The sequence below is a fragment of the Numida meleagris genome, chromosome 4 (assembly GCF_002078875.1).
Source record: "Numida meleagris isolate 19003 breed g44 Domestic line chromosome 4, NumMel1.0, whole genome shotgun sequence".
Taxonomy (NCBI): domain Eukaryota; kingdom Metazoa; phylum Chordata; class Aves; order Galliformes; family Numididae; genus Numida; species Numida meleagris.
This window is the reverse complement of record NC_034412.1, coordinates 92449534-92457287: the sequence shown is the minus strand read 5'-3', so window position 1 is coordinate 92457287 and position 7754 is coordinate 92449534. Positions and strand designations below refer to the sequence as shown.

Here is a 7754-nt window from a genome sequence, read left to right as displayed (position 1 = left end):
GTCACTGTATGTGCAAAGCTGCAGGAAGCCCAGCACTTACCAACGTGTGAGTGGTCACCTAGAGGCAGCAACAAAGGCCATGAAGGTTGACACATCTATTTGGCAGGGAGGATGTCCTGGTGGCTGTAGAATAAAACCACAAAAACTCTGTTTTGAAAACAAGATACAAATCAGCATGCCACTGGGACAGGGGGCTTTGTTGATGGGTTTCACATCACGGACATCCTGCCTTGCACAAAGCAGCATTTGCAGAGCAATTGCAAAGAAGAACAGAGCTGGAGAAGTCAGCTACATGACAGCAATGCACAGACTTGGGAATCAAAATTGCATAGGAACGGGTGCTATAAAACATCCCCGTGTCTTGCGTGCTCTGTAAGAACACAGCATGCTTTGACATCCACACCGGACCACTTATGCATGAGCAAGTGAAGGTGGCAGAATCTTTCTCAAGAAATGCAGCCTGGGGCCGGAGTTCACATCACGGGACTTGTACCCATTTTGCGCAGGTCAGGATGTGATGGGAGTGCCCCAAATGGCTGAGAGACAGCAGACTGCGATGGCTGATCTGACTTCAAGAAGGAGCGCAGCCAGTCTGAATCTCAACTGAACTCATGGCTGCAAAATCCATTAAAAACAACACTATAACAACAAACAGCCTGAGTGAGTTCTGGATCTGCACTGGAGTTCTGCGGAAATCATTCAGTTCTGAACCCTGGATCTTCACAGAATGGGTCCTGATGACATCACATCCTCTCCTATCAGTTACGCTGCCTAAAAAGTTAAGAGACAAAGATCAGCCACGCTGCGCTGCACCGCCACGAGGACGATGGCCGCGTCTCCTGCACTGCTCCTCCTGCTCAGCCTCACGCTCTGTGAGTATGGAAGCGGGCTCACGGGGCACCTTGGCCGGGAGCAAGGAGGACAATGGGGGAAGGCAATCCCCTTGCACCACGGCCAAGATACTGGGCAAAACGGACCCAGGGGAAATCAAGGGCAAACCCAAAGGACGCAATTCAGGGTTGCTCAGTGACTGCGCACGGAAGCGGGAGCGGTGGCACTGCAGCGCGATACGCAGCAGGAACAGAGCCTGTTCAGACAGGTGTTGCTGGAGGGGATGGGGAGGGAAAGAGAGGGGGCACTGAGCACTTGTTTCTGTGCAAACATTTGGCAAAGAAGCAGGGAAATGGCACCAGCCCTGGGAAGGCAGCTGAAGGGCTGCTCTGAAGGGCACCATCCATCTCGAGAGAACTGAGGTCTCAACCTGGAGTCCCCAGCGACTCCAGCACAGCACCCAAGCATGCTGGACAGCGAGGCCTTCCCCCTGCATTCACCTTCACAGCCCGGCTGCCTGCCTGCCACACACTGGCGGGAAAGAGCCCTGCCCAAAGGCCCCGGGAAATCTTCCCAAGCAGCACAAGAGGGGACATGGCCAACTTCTGCCCACAGGCTGCACCGACGCTCAGGGACAGAGGAACAGGATGGTGGCCAGGTTTGTCAACAGGAATATGAAGCACCCTCAGGAGGGACACCGACTGGAAATGGAGTGCCTGAATTATGACAGCCGGAGATCCATCTTGTGGATCCACCTGGACAAGAATGGGAACCTTCACTTCATTGTCCACATTTCTGAATCATATGGGAACACTTTCCATGGGAATGAGAGAACGTCCTCACGATTTGAGGGGTCAAAAAAAGGCAATACCTGCAGGCTGGTGGTGAAGAACTTCAGTACACAGGATGAGGGGACATATTTCTGCATCACCAGTGTCAACAACGTGCTCCACTTCAGCACTGGACAACCCGCCTTCTTCCCAGGTCAGCAACACCTTCACCCACCTCGCTTACACACTCCACCCCTGCCCGTGCCTTTTCTATCCATCCCATGGCCCACACTCCCCATCTCCCTGCTGCTTTGCACAACGCGTCTCATCACACACGCACTGCTCCTCCTCATACTGGCTCCCTGCCCACCAGCTCCGCTCGCGCTACCGGCCCTGCCCAAACACAGAGGTGGTCGTGCAGCCAAGCAGCACCTCCCCATCCCATCAGCGCCTCTGAGGGATGAGGGTAACAAAGCCCGCTGCCACCCCCTCCTTCCTCAACTCACATTAATCAGGAATGTCCGGACAAATGCTTACAGCACCTCAAAAAGAAACTCCCATGTGAGGTGGAGGTTGGACTGAGGAAAGAAAAGATCCCCAGGTCCCTCAAAACATCATTCCTAATAAAAAGCATGCTGCTAAGGAATTAGGAACCCTGAGCCTTCTATTGCCATGGTTGGGCAGTGTTTCACTTTATCACCTTTCAAAATGGGCCCTACACAAAGATCCCTCTGTGGTGGGTGATTTCTCGGAGGGGTGGCAGAAAGCAGTTTTATTCTATTTTGCTGCATTCATCCATTTCTCATTCCAGTCACTACAACAGCAGCACCCACCACACCCGCTGCCACCAGCCACAGCAGCCAGCTCACCAGCAAGGACATCTCCCGGCACAGCCCGCATCCAGGTAACCCNGGAACAGAGCCTGTTCAGACAGGTGTTGCTGGAGGGGATGGGGAAGGGGAGAGAGGGGGCACTGAGCACTTGTTAGTGGGGAATCACTTGGCAGATGCTGGGAAATGGCACTTGCCCTGGGTAGGCAGCTGTAGGGCTGCTCTGAAGGGGACCATCCATCTTGAGAGCACAGCTGTCTCAACGTGGAGTCCCCAGGGACTCCAGCACAGCACCCAAGAGTGCTGGACAGCGAGGCCCTCCCTCTCCTTGTCTCTCCAATTGGGCCTTCAACGTATGGTGAGCCCGTTCAACAATGGCCTGGGACTGGCTATTCCCCACAATCCCATAGCTATGCCTAATACCCCATTATGCTTAAGCACAGTCTGAGATGATATTCAGGGGCATGTGCGACCACCTTCGTAGGGCACATATGATAGCCGCGCACTCCAATTGATGGAGGGACGCGTCACTCTCCTGGCAGTGGACTCTCCATGCCCCATCCTCGCGCCATGCAAGGGCAAAGGAGCGGGTCTTCCCTCTGGCATCAGTGAACACAGTGGTGCCTGTTAGAGGGGAGGCGGACAGGCAGTTGCTGGGCACCAAAGAGGAAGGGAGCAATAAAGACAACAGCAGGTGGCCTCGGGTAGGAATAATCTGACCCGAGAAACCCGCCAAAGCCATCTGCAAAGAGGGGTCAGAGTTCAGTGTGGCCTCAAAAATGTGCTTGGGGACGGGGAGAGTGATGCTCTCCAACTCCCGGCCCGTCAATTCGAAGCATCTCTTCTAAGCTCAAACAATGATATCCGTCAAGGTTGAAGGGAGCATCAGCACAGTCGAGGCAGAGACAGCAGAGGTGTACAACCATTGGAGCAAAATCACACGGTCTTGGGTGTTTGATTCTGGAAGCCATTGGTACAGCAGGCCCGTAGCACCACCACTACCTAAAGTCACCAACAGTCCGACAGGAGTCCAGCAAATTGCTAGTAAGCGGGCTACTCAAACCGTTGGCCTGTACCGACTGTCAAACTTCCCTGACTATTCGCCAGTTCAGGGGAGACCACCCAGGTGCCCCCGTGTGGTCTACGTATACAGGAAATGCAGACGCTTCTAGCGAGGCCTCAGAGGGGTCGGTCTGCATTCCTCCCTCATGGGGTCATTCCCCACTACCAGGGGCAGCGCCGTCGGTGAGATATGGGAGCCATGCTCCACCACAGCGCGGTCGTCCCTCCCTCCCTCGCAAGGAGAAGGAGCACCTTGGCAGTCTGCGACACCAATGCGGCGGACATGACTGCAGGTCCCGGCCCTGTCGGACCACCCAAGCACCCTCCTGTTGTTGGGATCAAACTGGACGAGATCACATCGGGGTCACCAATTGTTGCTATCCCCTCCCGCGGCTGTCCACCCTACCGACCTGAGGCTGCCCGTGCTCACTTGGACGGAGTCTCTCAGCCACTGATGCGGTGGAAGCAGATCTCATTTATTCCCGGGGATGCTCCTGGTATAATACCCATACACCCGACCGCATCCGCAACACGCGCTGGTTTCGTAACTTCTGTCCACTCACAGCCTCGGTCACATGCTGTGCACGAGGCTCCGCATCCAATCACAGTCTTGGGCAAGCACCATGCACGAGGCTCTGTGTGATGGGCTGCCCGCCCTCCTTCTGGTCGGTTCTTTGACTGCACGGGTACATTCCCAACTTTTGGAGCTTCCAGGTCCATTCGGTCGCACGCGCAGGCACAAGAGCTATACTTGCGTAGTGGCATCGAGTACTAACGAACAGCTATTGCTTAATAAGCAGCCGCTGAGACCCACAGGAGCCCAAAACTGAGCACAGTACTCGAGGTGCGGCCTCACCTGACCTGAGTACAGAGGGACAATTACTTCCCTGCTCCTGCTAGCAACACTGTTTCTGATACAAACAGATGAACAAGGGGGCTTATTTGCAAAAGAGGAATACAACAACGCATCACAAATTACAGTAGAGCCAGGAAATAACAACACAAGACACAAATAACACCAGCCCAGGGAAACCGTCGTCACTGTATGTGCAAAGCTGCAGGAAGCCCAGCACTTACCAACGTGTGAGTGGTCACCTAGAGGCAGCAACAAAGGCCATGAAGGTTGACACATCTATTTGGCAGGGAGGATGTCCTGGTGGCTGTAGAATAAAACCACAAAAACTCTGTTTTGAAAACAAGATACAAATCAGCATGCCACTGGGACAGGGGGCTTTGTTGATGGGTTTCACATCACGGACATCCTGCCTTGCACAAAGCAGCATTTGCAGAGCAATTGCAAAGAAGAACAGAGCTGGAGAAGTCAGCTACATGACAGCAATGCACAGACTTGGGAATCAAAATTGCATAGGAACGGGTGCTATAAAACATCCCCGTGTCTTGCGTGCTCTGTAAGAACACAGCATGCTTTGACATCCACACCGGACCACTTATGCATGAGCAAGTGAAGGTGGCAGAATCTTTCTCAAGAAATGCAGCCTGGGGCCGGAGTTCACATCACGGGACTTGTACCCATTTTGCGCAGGTCAGGATGTGATGGGAGTGCCCCAAATGGCTGAGAGACAGCAGACTGCGATGGCTGATCTGACTTCAAGAAGGAGCGCAGCCAGTCTGAATCTCAACTGAACTCATGGCTGCAAAATCCATTAAAAACAACACTATAACAACAAACAGCCTGAGTGAGTTCTGGATCTGCACTGGAGTTCTGCGGAAATCATTCAGTTCTGAACCCTGGATCTTCACAGAATGGGTCCTGATGACATCACATCCTCTCCTATCAGTTACGCTGCCTAAAAAGTTAAGAGACAAAGATCAGCCACGCTGCGCTGCACCGCCACGAGGACGATGGCCGCGTCTCCTGCACTGCTCCTCCTGCTCAGCCTCACGCTCTGTGAGTATGGAAGCGGGCTCACGGGGCACCTTGGCCGGGAGCAAGGAGGACAATGGGGGAAGGCAATCCCCTTGCACCACGGCCAAGATACTGGGCAAAACGGACCCAGGGGAAATCAAGGGCAAACCCAAAGGACGCAATTCAGGGCTGCTCAGTGACTGTGCACGGAAGCGGGAGCGGTGGCACTGCAGCGCGATACGCAGCAGGAACAGAGCCTGTTCAGACAGGTGTTGCTGGAGGGGATGGGGAGGGAAAGAGAGGGGGCACTGAGCACTTGTTTCTGTGCAAACATTTGGCAAAGAAGCAGGGAAATGGCACCAGCCCTGGGAAGGCAGCTGAAGGGCTGCTCTGAAGGGCACCATCCATCTCGAGAGAACTGAGGTCTCAACCTGGAGTCCCCAGCGACTCCAGCACAGCACCCAAGCATGCTGGACAGCGAGGCCCTCCCCCTGCATTCACCCTCACAGCCCGGCTGCCTGCCTGCCACACACCGGCGGGAAAGAGCCCTGCCCAAAGGCCCCAGGAAATCTTCCCGAGCAGGATGATAGGGGACATGGCCAACTTCTGCCCACAGGCTGCACCAGCACCCAGATACAGAGGAACAGGATGGTGGCCAGGTTTGTCAACAGGAATATGAAGCACCCTCAGGAGGGACACCGACTGGAAATGGAGTGCCTGAATTATGACAGTAGGAGAACCATCTTCTGGATCCGCCTGGACAAGAATGGGAACCTTCACTTCATTGTCCACATTTCTGAATCATACGGGAACACTTTCCATGGGAATGAGAGAACGTCCTCACGATTTGAGGGGTCAAAACAAGGCAACTCCTGCAGGCTGGTGGTGAAGTCCTTCAGTACGCAGGATGAGGGGACCTATTTCTGCAACACCAACATCAACAACACGTTGCACTACAGCACTGGACAACCCGCCTTCTTCCCAGGTCAGCAACAGCTTCACCCACCTCGCTTACACACACCACCCCTGCCTGTGCCTTTTCTATCCATCCCATTGACCACACTCCCCATCTCCCTGCTTCTTTGCACAACGCATCTCATCACACACACACTGCTCCACCTCATACAGGCTCCCTGCCCACCAGCATCCCAGGTCCCTCAAAACATCATTCCTAATAAAAAAGAATCTCTGAGTGTGCTGCTATGGAATTAGGAATGCTGAGCCTGCTATTGCCATGACTGGGCACTGTTTCACTGTATCACCTTTCAAAATGGGCCCTACAAAGATCCCTCTGGGTTGGATAATTCCTCAGAGGGGTGGCAGAAGGCGGTTTTATTCTATTTTGCTGCGTTCTTCCATTTCTCCTTCCAGTCACTACAACAACAGCAGCACCCACCACACCCGCTGCCACCGGCCACAGCAGCCAGCTCACCAGCAAGGACATCTCCCAGCACAGCCCGCATCCAGGTAACCCAGCTCCCTGCGGGGAGGCAGGGGCTCTGCCTGCACTGCTGCTTTGCTCTCAACAGCCTGAATTAAGGCCTGTACTCACTGATGTGGGGAGAGAGGAAGGCTCTGAATTAGTATCAGAGAGCTGCCCATGAAGGGGGGGAAACTAACTACACTTTGTAATGGGCTGACCAGGAACATGGTGCAGTGACCATCCACAGGGATATTTGACTTCTTCGTGTGAGGCACTAAAGGACTTGGGATAATAATGGGACTGAGAAGGACAGGCTGATGGTTGGCCTTGGAGATCTCGAAGGGCTTTTCCAAACCAAATGATTTCATGATCCTATTATGCAAGCTACCTTTCATCCCACTTGCGGTGACCTAGAAGTCACAAGCATGCCAAATGATGGGTCACACCAAAACAAGGGATTGCATTTTCAGCTAACACTGGTTTTAGCCTCAGCAGGGAAAACAAGAAGTCTTCTGGCTACATGTCCTCCCTCAGCTCCCCAGCACAATGCCGACAGCAGCAGCCCATGGCTGGGGATGTCACCTGCAGACATGCCTGGTCCCCTCCTCTCTCTCTGTGCCCTAAGGAAGCCCGCTCCTCACCTACACCTACCCCCAACATCACTCAGAGCCACACAACTCCCTTTGCTGCAGCACCTCCCAACGGCTCTGGCAGAAATGGCCGTAACACCAGCTGGAAGCTGGGCCTTTCCTCTTTCTCCTCTCTCTCCTTTTATTCCTGCAGGAACAAGCAACGAGAACAAGCTGAACTTCTGCTGTGATATAGTCCTGTGGGTTAACCTGGCTTGCGCCTGCCTCCTGCTCCTCACTGCCATAACCATCACCATCGCGCTCTGCCAAAGTAAGTCGCACCCTCACACCCTGCAGAGCTTCCTGCAGCCTCACACCAAAGAGCACAGCCCGCTCCTCCAG

The 7754-nt window shown here is 54.0% G+C and overlaps 1 pseudogene; it reads left to right on the top strand.

Moving 5' to 3' along the window:
- LOC110398139 overlaps positions 13-7754 on the top strand; it is a 12351-nt pseudogene continuing 4609 nt past the window's right edge.